Here is an 18,415-nt window from a genome sequence, read left to right as displayed (position 1 = left end):
AATAATTTGTAGCTTCATTGTGGGTACTAGAGCTCATAATCAGTCATTGTTGTTACACGAGAAATAACAACAAATCCACTCGCTTGGCAGACCACTCATCCTGCAGGCCTGACTGCTTGATGCCACAGTATGAGCAAGGCATATGGGTGCCTCTCAAAGTATCTGCACTTGTACCCGTTACACCAAATACACAGGGTGTTCAAAAAATGTCGAATACTTTGAGAGATGGTAGTACTCATCGAAACAAGAAAAAGAAGTCCAACAAATATAGATTCGGAAACGAACTCTTCCCGAGATAAATACGTGTTTATAGAAAGGGCTGCGCGACGCTTGGATGCAGATATTAGCACAGTCGTTTCATTGGTGTTCCTTCAATTGTGTCGGTAGGGTATTATGATGTCTTACTCACTGTACTCTACCAACCATTAGGTGGTCTGCAGTCAGTTGTGTGGTTCGAGTCGTGTTGTAGGATATGTTAGTTTTCGTCGTGTTTGTGTGCCTTACTGAACAGTATTGCCAGCCCTGGGTACGTGTCATGGTATTTCACCTTCTTCTAAACGCGGATTCACTCATGTGTTTACTGTAACTGCGCTGTTTGTACATACAAGTGATGTAGTACGTTTACATTTCCACTCTTGCACCAGTTGTTAGCTGTGGAAACCTATTACTCTACAAGTGGAGTGGAAGATATGATATTCTGCTATGGTTTGGCAAATGGAAGTAGCCTGCGAGCGTATACCCTCTACACTGAAATATTTCCACAGCGCAGAGTGCCCTCTGATAAGCTGTTTGGCAGACTTTTTCAGCGTCTGAGGGACACAGGTGCCCTTGCACCTAGGAACACTGACAGTGGAAGGCCCCACACAGTTCGCATGCCTGACATGGAGCAGCATGTGTTACGCACAGTGAAAAAAAAAAAAAACCCTGGGACCAGTGTGCAATGATCAGCAGCAGCAGAAGGCGTGTACCACTCCTTTATCTGGGGGGGGGGGGGGGGGTATGTATGTATGTATTAAACCGGAGACCTAGAAACGACGGAGGGGCTTCGTCCCCCCATAGCTCTCAGTGGTTCACAACCCCACAACAGGCCACAGCAATCCACCCGCCCCACCGCCGCCCCACACCGAAACCAGGGTTATTGTGCAATTCGGGTCCCAGTGGACCCTCCCCCCCCCCCTCCGCGAACATCTCATACCAAACGAGTGTAAACCCAAATGTTTTCGTGGTTTGCGTGGCATAGTAATTATTGTGTACGCATATGTAGAAATGGTGTTTGTGCAGCAATCGCCTACACAATGTAACTGGGGCGGAATAAGGGAAACCACCCCGCATTCACCAAGGTAGATGAAAAACGGCCTTAAAAACCATCCACAGGCTGCCAACACACCGGACCTCGACACCAATCAGCCGGGCGGATTCGTGCTCGGGAAGCAGCGCATTAGACGGCGCAGCTAGCCGGGCGGGCTATATCTGGGGAGTACTTCAATGAAGAATTGCTATACCGATATCATTCCGTTCAGACCCTAAGGCCACAAGATCATCATGGCAGCTGGCGGTTCTGTCAATGGCTATTGCAGAACTGTGCCGCAGATCCACTGTTCAAATCCAAGATTTTATTTACTGATGAGGCAAGGAGGTGTTGTGAATTTTCATAACCACATGTATGGGCAGATATAAATCCCCAAGCAATTCAGGAAGAAGGGTATCAACACCAGTTCTCAATCAGCGTAGGGGCTGGCGTTCTTAGCGATACATTAACAGGGCCATACGTGCTACCACAAAGGTTAACTGGGGCGCATTTTCTGCACTTTCTCATTAATGTATTTACTACCTTGCTGCAGGCTGTGTCATTGCAGCAACGAATGCAAATGTCGTTCATGCATGTTGGCGCACCAGAACGGTTTCGTCACAATGTGAGCGAACATCTGAAGAACACAATTAAGGAATTTGTCTACGCCACGCCAATCAACGATGTGCGGACACTACAGGGTGGAGTCTTCAGTGTCTACGAGCAGTACAACAATCAGGTATGCTACAAAAGGTGCGTCAATCCTTACGCCAGAGGGCAGAGGGGTGGATTGTCATAAATGGATGCCAAGTTGAACATCTGCTGTAATCACGTATTTATCGCAGAAAATATGCATTTCTGGGTCCATGTTTATTGGTCTTATCTCAGAAAGTATACATACATTAGTGTACTTAGTTTTCTTGTTTCCATGAGTACTACCACCTCTCAAAGTATTTCACATTTTTGTTCGAGACCGGGCCAAATATCTCACGAAATAAGCGTCAAAGGAAAAAACTACAAAGAACGAAACTTGGCCTGCTTGAAGGGGGCGCTTTGGTTGGCCCGCTAGATGGCACTGCCATAGGTCAAACGGATATCAACTGCGTTTATTTTAAATAGGAGCCCCCATTTTTTATTACGTATTCGTGTAGTACGTAAAGAAATATGAATGTTTTAGTTGGACCACTTTTTTCGCTTTGTGATAGATGGCGCACTAATAGTCACAAACGTATGAGTACGTGGTATCACATAACATTCCGCCAGTGCGGACGGTATTTGCTTCGTGATACATTACCCGCGTTAAAATGGACCGTTTACCAATTGCGGAACAGGTCGATGTTGATGTATGGCTATTGTGATCAAAATGCCCAACTGGCGTGTGCTATGTATGCTGCTCGGTATCCTGGACGACATCATCCAAGTGTCCGGACCGTTCGCCGGATAGTTACGTTATTTAGGGAAACAGGAAGTCTTCAGCCACATGTGAAACGTCAACCACGGCCTGCAACAAATGATGATGCCCAAGTAGGTGTTTTAGCTGCTGTCGCGGCTAATCCGCACATCGGTAGCAGATAAATTGCGCGAGAATCGGGAATCTCAAAAACGTCGGTGTTGAGATGCTACATCAACATCGATTGCACCCGTACCATATTTCTATGCACCAGGAATTGCATAGCGACAACTTTGAACGTCGTGTACAGTTCTGCCACTGGGCACAAGAGAAATTACGGGACGATGACAGATTTTTTGCACGCGTTCTGTTTAGCGACGAAGCGTCATTCACCAACAGCGGTAACGTAAACCGGCATAATATGCACTACTGGGCAACGGAAAATCCATGATGGCTGCGACAAGTGGAACATCAGCGACCTTGGCGGGTTAATGTACAGTGCTGCATTATGGGAGGACGGATAATTGGCCCCCATTTTATCGGTGGCAATCTAAATGGTGCAACGTATGCTGATTTCCTACGTAATGTTCTACCGATGTTACTACAAGATGTTTCACTGCATCACAGAATAGCGATGTCCTTCCAACATGATGCATGTCCGGTGCATAGCTCGCGTGCGGTTGAAGCGGTATTGAATAGCATATTTCATGACAGGTGGATTTGTCGTCGAAGCACCATACCATGGCCCACACGTTCACCGGATCTGACGTCACCGGATTTCTTTCTGTGGGGAAAGTTGAAGGATATTTGCCATCGTGATCCACCGACAACGTCTGACTGGTACACCTGCCTAATATCGTGTAGGGCCCCCGCGAGCATGCAGAAGTGCCGCAGCGAGGTAAGACATTGACTCGACTAATGTCTGAAGTAATGCTACAAGGAATTGACATCATGAATCCTGCAGGACTGTCCATAAATCCGTAAAAGTACGAGGAGTTGGAGGTCTCAACAGCACGTTGCAAGGCAGCCCAGATATGCTCAATAATGTTCATGTATGGGGAGACTGGTGGCCAGCGGAAGTGTTTAAACTCAGAAGAGTGTTCCTGGAGTTACTCTGTAGCAATTCAGGACGTGTGGAGCGTCGCATAGTCCTGCTGGGATATCCCAAGTCCGTCGGAAAGCACAATGGACATGAATGGATGGAGGTGATCAGACAAGATGCTTGCGTAAGTGTCATCTGTCACAGTCGTATCTAGACGTACCATGGGTCCCGTATCACTCCAACTGCACACGCCCGACACCATTACAGAACCTCCACCAACTGAACAGTCCCCTGCTGACATGCAGGGTCCATGGATTCATGAGGTTGTCTCCATACCCGTACACGTCCATCCACTCGATACATCCATCCGTTCGATTCAATTTGGAACGAGCATCGTCCGATCAGGCAGCATGTTTCCAGTCATCCAATGTCGGTGTTGACTGGCCCAGGCGAGGCGTGAAGCTTTGTATCGTGCAGTCATCTAGGGTACACAAGTGGGCCTTCGGCTCCAAAAGCCCATATCGATTATGTTTCATTGAATGTTTCGCTCGCTGACAGTTGTTGATGGCCCAGCACTGAAATCTGTAGCAATCTGCGGAAGGGCTGCTCTTGTCACGTTGGATGATTCTCTTCAGTCGTCGTTGGTCCCGTTCTTGCAGGACCTTTTCGAGCCACAGCAATTTCGGAGATATCATGTTTTACCGGATTCCTTATACTCACGATACACTTGTGAAATGGTCGTACGGGAGAACCCCGACCTCATAGCTACCTCTGAGACGCTGTGTCCATGATTCGTGCGCCGACTATAACACCACCTTCAAACTCACTTAAATCTTATTAACCTGCCACTAAAGCAGCGGTAACTGATCTGACAACTGCGCCAGACACTTGTTGTCCTCTATAGGCGTTGCCGACCGCAGCACCATATTTGCGTGTATGCCTATACCAGTTTCTTCGGCGCAAGTAAAGTGAAGCACACAGAAAACATTGTCGAAAGTCAGTCTATCATCGTACACGTACCCACCATCGGCAAGTATATAAATAATGAGAGTTGCGGTTCTCTGTGCCAGAACGGCCACCAGACTGCATTAGTGTTTATTGGGAATCGCTGTATTGGGCACCAAGCACGTCATAACAGGTGCACATTGGCGCCTGCCATTCGAGAACAAGCAATGTACACTATGTGATCAAAAGCATCCGGACATCTGGCTGAAAATGACTTGCAAGTTCGTGGCGCCCTACATCGATAGTGCTGGAATTCAATATGGTGTTGGCCCACCCTTAGCCTTGATGACGGCATCCACTCTCGCAGGCATACGTTCAATCAGGTGCTGGAAGGTTTCTTGGGGAATGGTAGCTCATACTTGATGCACTGAGGAGAGATATCGATGTCGGTCGGTGGGGCTTGGCACGATCAGCGTTCCAAAACATCCCAAAGGTGTTCTGTAGGATTCAGGTCAGGACTCTGTGCCAGCCAGTCCATTACAGGGATGTTATTGTCGTGTAACCACTCCGCCACAGGCCGTCCATTATGCACAGGTGCTCGATCGTGTTGAAATATGCAATCGCCATCCCCGAATTGCTCTTCAACAGTGGGAAGTAAGAAGGTGCTTAAAACATCAGTGTAGACCTGTACTATGATAGTGCCACACAAAACAACAAGGGGTGCAAGCTCCCTCGAAGATAAACACGACCACATGATAACACCACCCCCTCCGAATTTTACTGTTGGCACTACACACTTTGGCAGATGACGTTCACTAGGCATTCGCCATACCCACACCTCGCTATCGGATCGCCACATTATGTACCGTGATTCGTCACCCCACACAACGTTTTTCCACTGTTCAATCGTCCAGTGTTTAAGCTCCTTACACCAAGCGAGGCGTCGTTTGGCATTTACCGGCTTAATGTGTGGCTTATTAGCAGTCGCTCGGCCATGAAATCCAAGTTTTCTCACCTTCCGCCTAACTTTCATACACTTCCTGTGGATATTGATGCAGTTTGGAATTTCTGTGTGACTGTCTGTACAGATGTCTGCCTATTGCACATTACGACCCTCTTCAACTGTCGTCGTTCTCTGTCAGTCAACAGATGAGGTTGGCTTATACGCTTTTGTGCTGTACGTGACCCTTCACGTTTCCACTTCACTATCACATGGAAAACAGTGGACTTAGGAATGTTTGGAAGTGTGGAAATCTCGCGTACAGACGTATGACCCAAGTGACACCCAATCATCTGACCACGTTACAAGTCCTATAGCTCCGCGGAGCGCCCTTCTGCTCTCTCACTATGTCTAATGACTACTGAGGTCCCTGATATGGAATACCTGGCAGCAGGTGGCAGCAAAATGCACCTAATATGGAAAACGTATGTTTTTGGGAGTGTCCGGATACTTTTGATCACATAGTGTACTTCTCGTAACATTCTGTGTCATCCTACACCATTACTCGGAGACTAGAAGCAACCAGAGTAGGGAATTACTGTCCCATGCAGAGGCTGCCGTAAACAACATAACACCAATGGCTGCGCCTGGTTTGGGACCGTGACCGGTAAAAACGGAGTACTGATGGATTTCCTGACATCGTGGATGAACAGACAGAGCTGGTTTTCTCAGTATCATTGTTTGCAGAATCCATCTCAGTTCTTACAGAAGGCTATGATACAACAGCATGAAACATATTCCTTAATTATACAACAGGTCGACTCACCATCATAGGCCTATTGTCGAAGTCGCTCCTTGAAAACTTGAATGACCTGCACATTTTTCCAATCACTTTTTATGCTTCGATTCTCCAGTGTCCTACGGTGGACTGCTGCTAGAAGAAGATTAAATCCTTTCACGTACTTTATGTAAAATCGTGTAGGTAAATCCCATCGGGTCGAGTCATCTTGGTGTGAGAACGGGTGTAGATGGCGATGCCTGATGATGCCACTGAAATCATCTGGAAACTCTGATGTCATTGCGTCTTCCGATATCCAACTCGTGGCATGTTTGTTCTCTTTCCTGGTGAGTGGCAAATAGTGGTGCTATCTCGTATCGCTGGCGTAAGGCGAAATGTGGGAAATGGTAGCACGGCTGTCTGCTTATGCATTAGCAACTGTATCTGAACCAGCAACAGGCGCCTCATCTATGGAACCAATGGCTGAGTTTGCTGCTAATTCCGGACAAGCTCAGTGAGTGAGTACGTTAGTCATTGGGAGCCCAAACGATACGCGGTAATAGAGCTCCCCAGGAAAATAACATGCAGGTCGGGAAGGAAAATGTTTGTTGCGTGGTTTCTTCTGAGATATGGAGGGAGTTCTGCCGGCAGCTGTTGTAATTAGTGAGTACAGCCAGCTATAAATAATGGTTATTGTCGGAACGAATAGTACTTGCCACCTGTGTTTAGAGGCCGTCATCCTTACTTCCTTTAGAGCGCTACAGTATGGAACCGTGCGATCGCTACGGTCGCAGGTTCGAATCCTGCCTCGGGCATGGATGTGTATGGTATCCTTAGGTTAGTTAGATTTAAGTAATCCTAAGTTCTAGGGGACTGATAACCTCAGAAGTTAAGTCCCATAGTGCTCAGAGCCATTTGAAACATTTTTCCTTTAGAGCAATGGTCGCCAAACGTTTTTGCTTCAGAGCCAAGATTGACACTGTAGGATGACACTTCGGATGGCATATTTACCAGTCTTATTATCAATTGGAAAACTGCACAAGTTACAGTCATGAGGGCCCAATAGTATTTGGAGCGCGTTAAGCTGCCGCCGGCTCCCAAATACTGATCGGCATCATTCGGAACACTTCGTCTCGATTGTTCTCTGTTTCAGATTGCTGCCACCCTCAGCGGCCACAAAGTTTTTGTACTACAATTAACTGAGGAAGTTTTATTGTGGTGCTGTGTTAGCGGATGTTTAATTTATTAGTGACAGTAATTATATTTAAATGCATTATGTAACATGAGATACCATCACAAACGTTTACTAAATGTTCTGAACGACTTTTCTCTTCTACTCATTGCGTTGTATTAGAACAGTCTTAATTTACTTTCACATTTATTGCTACAAACAGGACACAGCGGGGCTACTCCATTCATTTCAGCTATAAGCCCTATATAATAGGACGTGAAATTTTTTAAAAAATCTGTCAGTGTTAATACATTCTAGCACATAAAAGGTCGAAATTTCTTTACACGAACAAATTATTAAATAAACATCTAAAGAAAGCAGGAATAACAGTATATAAAAATGGTGGAGCAATTCCACCCAGTCAAGAGGCTACTTCACCCATCGTATTTCAGCGTCAAAATATGAAGCATTTGCCATAAGTAAACATTTGTCGTACTTTTCGCACCCACGCATAGTTGGTGAAACCAAGTAGCCCACTTTGTCCAGAGAAGCTGCCTGCAACACTTGTGACTGCTTGTTTCATGTCTTCCTCGGACCATGAAGAACTTGGCTTTTCCCTCTTTGTATGTACTGGCCAACTGAAAAGAAACCAAGAAAATGTGTTCTCTAGAATTTCACAGTAAAATATCGATTAAAATAATAATTTAATGAACGGCAATAACCCCCTTGTCCGGGGTGAAATAGCCCCAAGTGCAGACATTTCCAAAGACGTGGCGACTCAGACCTTTATGGAAAAAGCCAGAAATATTTGTTGATACACACACGATGTAACCTGTGTTCTAGGCGCTTCAGTCCGGGACCGCGCGGCTGCTACGGTCGCAGGTTCGAATCCTGCCTCGGGCATGGATGTGTGTGATGTCCTTAGGTTGGTTAGGTTTAAGTAGTTCTAAGTTCTATGGGACTGATGACCTCAGATGTTAAGTCCCATAGTGCTCAGAGGCATTTTTTTAACCTGTGTTCTTATACAAGTAACATGAAGAGTTTAAAATTTCACGTTATTGTGAGTGGTACACACTAATTTAACTATGGAAAAATAATCCATCACAATTGGCTTACATCTAGAGTTTGTTCTTCTGTCCTTTCAATAATGTAACAAAAAGCACCGTTAATACAACCACATGCAGTGACGAAGAGACACTGGCACTCACTGAAGGCAAAATGATCTTGACTCTGTGAGGAACTAGCGCACTGTTGCAACATTTCTTATTTCAGGCGGATTAGCTCCGTAAGCGTAGTAGCCACAGTGTACCCTATGTACCGCATTTAAAAGTGACCGTCTCTGTAATGACCATACACGAATGCATGTTACTTTCATTTCAAATTTATATCATAGTAACCGATCGGTACGGGACACACATGCCCGTAGGTTGTCAGTAGTGGAAGACAAACAACAAAACATTTCCCCTCACGTTCTCTAACTCTATAGTGTCTGTGCTACTTACCACGAGGCGCCCGAGGTAACCGGCCAGCTTAGCTCACAGTCGAATTTAACGACGTCAATTAAAATTAAGTGCATCTTAAAACAGTGGCCCGCATCTCGTGGTCGTGCGGTAGCGTTCTCGCTTCCAACGCCCGGGTTCCCGGGTTCGATTCCCGGCGGGGTCAGGGATTTTCTCTGCCTCGTGATGGCTGGGTGTTGTGTGATGTCCTTAGGTTAGTTAGGTTTAAGTAGTTCTAAGTTCTAGGGGACTGATGACCATAGATGTTAAGTCCTATAGTGCTCAGAGCCATTTTTTTTTTAAACAGTGCTGGCGTGTCTGTGCTGGGAGCAGGAAAACTATACCTTTAAGAAGCTCTTCAGATTAGTTAACGTCTTTGGATTCGGCTGTTCGCTGCTAGATGTATAGTGTTATAAAATACAACTGAGTGAGAACCGCGGGCTGCCTGTTACACGCCGCATGCTGCCCGCAGGCCACAGTTTGGCGACCACCACTTTATAAAGGCTTGGCTGAAATGGTGAAGACAGCTTCGCACTCGGTGTTGAAGCGTGGCTCACTACTTGTAAAATCGTATTCATAATCGATCGCAGTCTTCAGGTTTGGAGCCACGTGGAAGACTAAGATAATTCACCGATGATCTTGGCGGGGAGGGGGGGGGGGGGCGGGAGGGATTTCTTGACGTACGCTATCAACTGGAAGATTGTACGGCCGCCCTCAATACGTCAGGCGTGCGCTGCAGTAAGCAAGTGGCTCCTCGCGTAGCTAGGGCGTAATCGGAGAAAGATCAGCCACGTTACACCCAAAGGAGAACTTTCGTTCTCGCATAGCAGAGAGAGGAAATTTCCAGTCACACAAATGAACTGCAGGATCACCCATGATATGGTCCCACAATTAATCTAGCTTATTAAAGGTGATACTCAAAAAAACTGCCCCATTTATGTATCACACAAACATGCGGATGTGGTAAGTACACAGGTTACTGAAGATCCTTCTTGTTAAAATTAGAATGGATAAATAAATCTAAAATGTTTCATGTAAAACACCAATTCATTTTGTCTCTTAGTACTGAATCATGTTATTTCTGAAACTTAAAAGACTATACTGATTTTTTTATATATATATTTAAAGATCCTGTGACAGTATACAGGGCGTTTCAGCTGCCCCTCCCTATGTAGTTTTATGCCCTGCAATGTCATACGTTGCCTTCAAAAACCAAGCGCGAGATTTTCATATTTTGTCGCTGGCTGCGCGCAAACTATTAGTCCTACAGAAAAAAATGAGCAGTATCTTTTTGCAAGAATTTTAATGTAGTTAAATTTTGTACTGGGATACATCTTCGCTAGAGGCATCGGTTTTCGACTAATCCAAGAAAAACGTGCAAAAATCTTCAAACACACCTGCACTCCTACACTCAGCCCTCACGCGTATCACTGGTCTTGTTACGCCATTGGCTTAGTCGAGCACTTACAAACTGTAAAACTGACGTTTGTATAAATTACCTAACAGTTTTGTGAATTTTAACACCATAGAATAGACAATTAGCTCGTTGTATTCGTCAGGCCTTCTGACGACGAGTTTGAATCGAATTGTCAGCGTAATTAGTTTTAGCGTCAAGCCTACAAATATAGTTTTTCCTTCAATACGCTTAAATTAATACTGTTAATAATATTAGGTCAAAAAAGATCGAATATCGCGAATAGTTCGGCTAGTCAGAAATTTTTGTACAGTGGTAGAAGGGAATACTACGAGCAACGTACTAGACATCCTGACTGGTGAGGGATCGGCAGATGAGTGAAGGTCACTTTTGTATGTTTTTCGTGAATAATTCGAAAACTGTGGTCTCCACCAAATTGTATCCCAGGACAAAATTCATATTCATTAAAATGCCACCAAAAGTTTCTGTTCATTTTCTGCAGGGCTAATAGTTTGCGCGTAGCGAGCGAGAGAATATTAAAATCTCGAGCATAGTTTTGAAGGCCAGATATAACATTTCGAGCCAGATAAAACGACATCTAGAGGGATAGCCGAATCACCCCGTAGAATACTTATGTGTATGACAATATATAACAACTGTAGTCAAAGCCACCGAGAATCTCTTACCACATTTAGCTTAACAATATGACAAAACGAATCATTCACAAGAACAGAGCCACCACCATAGTTATTGTCGGAATCAGCTGAAAACAGTGCCACTTTACGCTTCTTTACAGGTCTAATGATGTCACTGTCATTGTAATTGTCCTCAGAACCACACAATCATACGCATCTTCATTCTCACCAGGAATAGCCGAATAATCATTTTCAAAAACTTCCTAAAATATCTCCGATTCTTTCATTTCCTTCCGTTTTCTGAAGAGGACAATCTCTAAAAGAGGAAATTCGAAGCCAATATAGTAACTATTTGAAATATCAAGCCGGCCGGAGTGGCCGAGCGGTTCTAGGCGCTTCAGTTTGGAACCGCGTGACCGCTACGGTCGCAGGTTCGAATCCTGCCTCGGGCATGGATGTGTGTGATGTCCTTAGGTTAGTTAGATTTAAGTAGTTCTAAGTTCTAGGGGACTGATGACCTCAGATGTTAAGTCCCATAGTGCTCAGAGCCATTTGAACCACTTTTGAAATATCAAAATACTATCAAAATGCAAAATAAGCAAAAAGTACATGAAGGCAATCAAGCATGATGCTATGACTACTGGTTAGACCCATAAATAGACGAAGTAGTTACAATGTATAACAGCACATGGCATCTACAAACAGCGTTTAGAAAACACAAGTTATCTCGAGATAGGTCCGTAACGGATGGCGCGCGGAACACGAGTAAACTCGGGATCCGTCCGCAGTGTGTACACCGGAAACAGAATGAATAGTCAGTATGTTTCACAAATTTGCTAAAACAATCTGGATTTCCGCTGATGCAATTTATTTGTCTCTCTTTTTCATTTGTTTGTCTTTTACTTCAAATGTCTTTTTCCGTATACCTTTGTTATATGATTTATTTGCTTTGCTGGTCCCTTACCCTCTCCTTTTGTACAATTGGGGATCATTTATCCGTAGGATAATGATCATCATTAACTTCTATATTGTCTGATCTTCCCTTTTTGCAGTGTAGCGTCACCAGTTGTTTCTAGAATCCTTAATTCTTCTCAGCTGTTATCTCTTGACTACCTTCCATATTTAAAATAAATATTAATCTAATGAAACCTAATCTGATTTCAGTAGATCGAGAGAACATTTGATGCTGAAGAGATCTGGACGCCTTATGAAGGCATGCTCGGGATCGTAGCGACGAGGCAACGAGAATATTTTGAGAGGGTTTTATTCTGACCGTAATGAGACTCTAATGAGATCTCGGAAGAATGAAAATGCACCGGTCATCCCTGAAAGAATTCCCCGCTCTCGCAAAACTAGCGTAGCTGTATTCTGTGGCAGTCGGACTGCTCGGATGCAAGAGTGGCGTGACGCTTTAAGTTCAAGCCGCTGTTCTGTGAAAGAATGAATTCAAGTTCATTGAATATACAATTGATATGGAGGACCAGTAATGCATCAATACCGTTTAATACATGTGGTGTCCAGCAATGTTTAGGCCCATACATGATGGTACAGCGCCCTTCAGTAACACAACAAAACGTTAGGATTGGTTGACAACGTCTGAATTACAAATACACACAAATGTGAAGAGACTTTTCGAGAGGAGTACGTGAAGTCATGTACACTTACATGAATTAGATACGTTTTTTGTCGTTAGCTGATGATAGTGAATATGAAGAACCGTGCCATAATCCGAACTGCGAAAAACGCAGAGACACTTTCGATTTGATGTAAATGTGTAGAACAGCAGCCAAAAGGAGAACATTTGTTCATAACTGACTATTACGGTGCCGAATTATAAATATATTAATTTTAAACTAAATGTATTTATCATGTTGCAGAGATGCTTTTTCTGCCGTCTCAATTATTGTAACTATTCTCAGTGATAGATGATATTGTTGTCACCAGACCATGCCTTAACCTGTTACTGCCACGAGCCCAAGACAGAACATTCTAGCTATTTTGTTCATGGCTATGTGCTCAGAATATGTCTCTGTATTCGAAAGTTGTAAATGCGCACAGGTCAACTATTTTATATATCGATTTGGGTGGAAACCGTTGCGGTGGTCAACCAAATGTTGATGAGATGGGTGGCTATCAGTCACCCAGGCTTGTTTTGTTTCTGTAATGAACTGTTTCTTTAAATCAATCATTGGAAACGTTGAGATGAAAGTAGCATTTTGAGGAACATTGCAGTTGACAACCGGGATAGGATGCAAAAATTTGCATTGTGTTGCAGTATTTAGAGTAACATTGTATAATGTGTCTTAAACCAGTATACAGGTCATGAAGGTGGGTTTTATCTGATATGTCCAGCGCCGAATACAGAAATAGCTTATTAACGATTCCATAAAGAAAAGCATCTTCCTGGAGTAAGTTATTTACAAGAACTGTTTGCAGTAATTCGTGGTGTCGCTGACATTTCACCATTTCGCAAATGGACAGATGGCACAATAACGGCTAAAATGAAAGTCTGACTTAACTCTGTAGTGGAACAGTTACAACGTAAGATAAGGGCGACAATCTGTACCCATGCCCTTGGCAGGGCCACTTCCTGGAGACGCTTGAAGTAGTCACTGGCAGCTCCACCTTTGACACTGAGTGGTTGCGGCACATTTTCGACGGTTCCAACGGTTTCCTTAGCGAGAGCTCTGATTGATGAACCACTACTTCAGTCGGTGCTTGGTCTGGAGAATGTGAAGGAAAAGACTGGTTGGCTCTGAGCACTACGCGGCTTAACTTCTGAGGTCATCAGTTGCCTAGAACATAGAACTAATTAAACCTAACTAACCTAAGGACATCACACACATCCATGCCCGAGGCAGGATTCGAACCTGCGACCGCAGCGGTCGCTCGGCTCCAGACTGCAGCGCCTAGAACCGCACGGCCAGTCCGGTCGGCAAAAAAAAGACTGGCCTATGGATACCTGGCACTGGCCTAAATACCCGTGTGGTGACATAATACAGCTGGATCCATTTGTTGCCACGTGGCAGGCAGGTGTGCGGGGCCACTGACCTCTGGTGACGCCCATGCTGCCGCCTGCCGGCCTGGTGAGTGTGCGCCATATTCTGCTGGTGTGGCCCCTGTGGCTTCACTGGGTTAGGCCACTCGCACGATGCTGGCATGGGAAGGGCTGGTCGTAGAGAGGACGACGGCCCATACATAACATTATCCTTGTACCTTGTATGGTGAATGTCTACCAGTGACACATCGTAAATCTTACCTTAAACGCAGAAGGTACAGGCACCTTCTGGCTGAGCACGTTCATCCGTTTGTTCAGCTGTAGTAACCTGATGCAGACGTGTGCCGTGGTGTACCCTGTCTTTTAATTCGATACGTTAGTGTACCACCTCAACCCCTGGGGTTACCTGAGTCTCGCTGAGTACGTCCGAAATGTTGTCGAGCGAGGGACATCCTTGACACTACAAACTTTCTTGAGTTGTATGCACCTAATTAACAATCATTAGTTAAGATCGTTCCTCAATGGCTTTAGTGTCTTGTGAAGGCAGAAAATATGTATTTGATGTAGCGTCAAAGGAGCGTCTCTAGAGAAGGAGCATAAACTCGGATTTGATAAGTGTGGGAAATGAATTCGGCCATGGCTTCACTCAGTTCACTTTATCGCTTCTGATAAAAGTCACCTAGGGAGGCAATAGACATTTTTATCATCCCAATCACGATGGTTGGCTTAGCCACTGCAGTGCTGATCCCGATTCTTGTGCACCTGACCTAAGGCGAGCCACCACACTACGGGCAAAGGAACTGTTATGTGCTGAAGCTGCTGGTAAACTGTCTCTCATCAAATGCCTTTTAGCCCAAACCAAATACACAAAAAAACATTATTTTTCCTTTTTGGCGATATAGTTGAGTAGCTTATGTGTAATGTGTCTTTGCTATATAACAACAACGACGTCCAGAAAACTTCATCGTAATCGAGATGTTTTTGATCTATCGAGTTTGAGCGTGCTATAAAGACCAATCGGCCACTGGTGCTCTATAGCAGGCACTTGGTCTGGAGAGCTACAATGCCACTCCTGTTCGCCGTGAAAATTATTTAGCCACACATTCTTTAAAGACAAAGAGCATAAACAAGTGGTAAAACACTCGTTGTAATGCGTTTAGTCAATCAACAAGCGTCGGTGGAGGTACTTCCAATTATATGGATTGTTGCAGGGATTATGAAACGCTTTCCGGCCCGCTCAAGATGTGATTCTGTTGGCAAATGGTCGCGTCATTTCAGTTACAAGTTAACGAGAATAACTAGGAAAGGTCGTTTGGATTATGAAATGATCAGCATCAAAGAAATGGAAAGGATATGAAACAAGCGAAGAAACTAATGAGTGGAGGCACTGTGAAGGAAGCATACTGACTCTCTCGTTCCAGTAATAGGCAAGAAATCAGAAGGCGGTACCTCTTGCAGCATGCTGAGACTCTCAAAACTTGAAGGGACATTTTAGCCTCTACTGATAACAAGGCAAGAAGTGCTAATGTAACGTATAGATCTGCATCTATAAATGATCCATCGTATCTTCTTTTCAATAATTCAACAATATTGAAACAAACATACAGATGGTTTCACAAGGGCATCTGCTGTAATAGTTCCCAAATTTAAAAAAAGATCAAGATCTGGGAAAAGAAACGTCTCCGAAGACTAGGTTATGTTTCGCACTTTGGCGACAAAGCGCTCTTTTTCTTGTGAGTGTGATACAAGAATTCCATGTGCCTGGCCATAATTACTTTACTATAGCTGTGAGGGGTGTCGTGCGAAAGTTATTGTGCAAGGGAACGCTTCTGAATATGAAACGTTTGATAAAAAAAATTAGTTAATGATGTTCTGAGCATATGTTGGCCGTTACCACCGCAATTTCGTCTGATACTCGATACAATTTGACTGTACGTAGCTAATTTCCTGAAAATCTATATGTTCGCCTCATTTATGGAAGAATGTGGTGAACAACGTAAAATTCTTTTCTACGATCACTTTCTTAGATCTTCGTAAAATTCAATTATTCACCTTCTCCATTGTTCAGAAAACTAGTGATGCTGTTTTGAAATTAACAATACGAGAAGGTAAGTTCGCAGGTAATCAATATTAATATGAGTTGCAACATCTACGAACGGTGTCCCAACAGAATTCTTCTTCTGTTAAACAAATACGCGCCGGCCGAAGTGGCCGTGCGGTTAAAGGCGCTGCAGTCTGGAACCGCAAGACCGCTACGGTCGCAGGTTCGAATCCTGCCTCGGGCATGGATGTTTGTGATGTCCTTAGGTTAGTTAGGTTTAACTAGTTCTAAGTTCTAGGGGACTAATGACCTCAGCAGTTGAGTCCCATAGTGCTCAGAGCCATTTGAAGCCAAACAAATACGCAAGCGAGTTCGATGTAGGGATGTAAATGAAGATGCGGAGACAACCACTGTAAAGATTTTCTTGTCGTGTTTTGGTGGAATGTCTTCAAGAACAAAAAGAATCGTTAAAAGATACAACATCGAGTGCGTTTTTCGTCCACCAGCAAAACTGAGAAATTTTTTGTGTTCTGTCAAACACAATCTCGGCCTTAGAAAAGGCGACGTATGTAAGATCCCTTGCCAGTAAAGGAAAACTAATATTGAACAGACATGTTGTGTTGAACATCATCGGCGTACATGCCTGGGCCAACCTGATAAATCAGCTATAGTGGAGCATGTCCTGAATACAGGACATCGCAAGCTTTACGAAAAGACTGAAGTTTTATCCTTAGAATCATAATTCTGGGATTGTGTTTTTAATGCGTACGGCGAACAGTCTTATCGACAGGGATGCCAGATTTCAACTAAGCACTGGCTAGAATCCAGCACTGCGTGCCATTAAATTAAAACAGGGGAAACAATATCGCCTTATGTATGATCCGACGCAGTGTACTGCAGAGTGTTAATTCAGCTGTTAACCACAGCGGTATCCGGCAGCGCAGTCATTGCCCACAGCGCACATGCGAAACGCCCCTCTTCGGCTTTCGGTAGGCAGGCGCACTATGAGCGAGCGCCGCTTGTATCCAACTGTGAGCGCCTCTACAGATATGCGAATTCCAGCTTCCGTCGCGATAAATTTCGACCTCCACCACCTACAGACGTCGAACAGTTATGTCGATGAAATATTGTCGGAATTGCTCAACGTTATCCGGCGGCAAAGCCGAGGAGCGTTTTTACATTAATAATCAATATATAGTTAGTAGCTGTTTGCTATCGTTGGAACACCAAAACATTCTTTTGCTGATTTAAGTCGTTGAAGTATTATAGAACCAAAGATATACTTCTGACTGTCCGATCTCAGTGACCTACATGTAACAAGTTAAAAACAAACAAAAAAATTGTTTCTGACATTAAACAAAACGTTGTTTTAGTATACAAGGGTGTTTTGAAAAGTTCTCGGAATTGCCACGAGAGGTGAGCGATGGCGGAACGAGTTGTTCACGTGATATTCATTGGACTGTTGCCTGTAGACAGGTGCCACGTCAGTGTTCTTGGAAGAGAGCTGTGCCGGTGACGTGGCTCTGTTGTTCCTGCGTAGTGATTTGCGAAGATGGAAAAAGTAAGATTCGAGCAGTGATTAAGTACTTTGTAAAGAAAGGTATGAAAACAAAGAACATTCATGGTGATTTCCAGAATGCATTGGGGACTCAGCTCCTTCACATTCAACTGTGGCCAAGCGGACAAATGAATTTAAATTTGATCGGGGGAGCTTAGATGATGATCCGCGCAGTGTGCGGCTAAGATGTGTCTCTACTCCGGAAATCATTCCAAAAGTGCAGAAAATGGTCATGGGGGATCGCCGATTGAAAGTGCCTGAAATTCCTCACGCTTGCCAGATGTCATCTGAAATGGTATATCACATTTTAACAGAAGAATTAGAAATGAAAAATTATCTGCAAGATGGGTGCCGCGACTCTTCACGATGGATCAAAAACGTGTGTCGTCGCCATGGCAAAATTACACGAACTAAAGTATGAATTGTTGCCACACCCGCCTTATTCACCTGTATGTCTCCGTCAGACTTCCATTTCTTCCCAAAACAGAAAATTTTTCTTGGTGGACGAGGATTCACTTCAAACGAAGAATTGATATCCGAAGTTCACAACTATTTTGCAGGCCTGGAGGAAATTCATTTTCGAGATGGGATCAAGCCTCTGGAACATCGTTGGACCAAATGCATTAATCTAGAAGGAGACTACATTGAAAAATAAAACAAGTTTCAGTGATGTAAGTACTTTTTTTCTATTCCGTTCCGAGAACTTTTCAAACCAC

The sequence above is a fragment of the Schistocerca cancellata genome, chromosome 2, assembly GCF_023864275.1.
Source record: "Schistocerca cancellata isolate TAMUIC-IGC-003103 chromosome 2, iqSchCanc2.1, whole genome shotgun sequence".
Taxonomy (NCBI): Eukaryota; Metazoa; Arthropoda; class Insecta; order Orthoptera; family Acrididae; genus Schistocerca; species Schistocerca cancellata.
Note: the sequence above shows the minus strand (reverse complement) of the source record.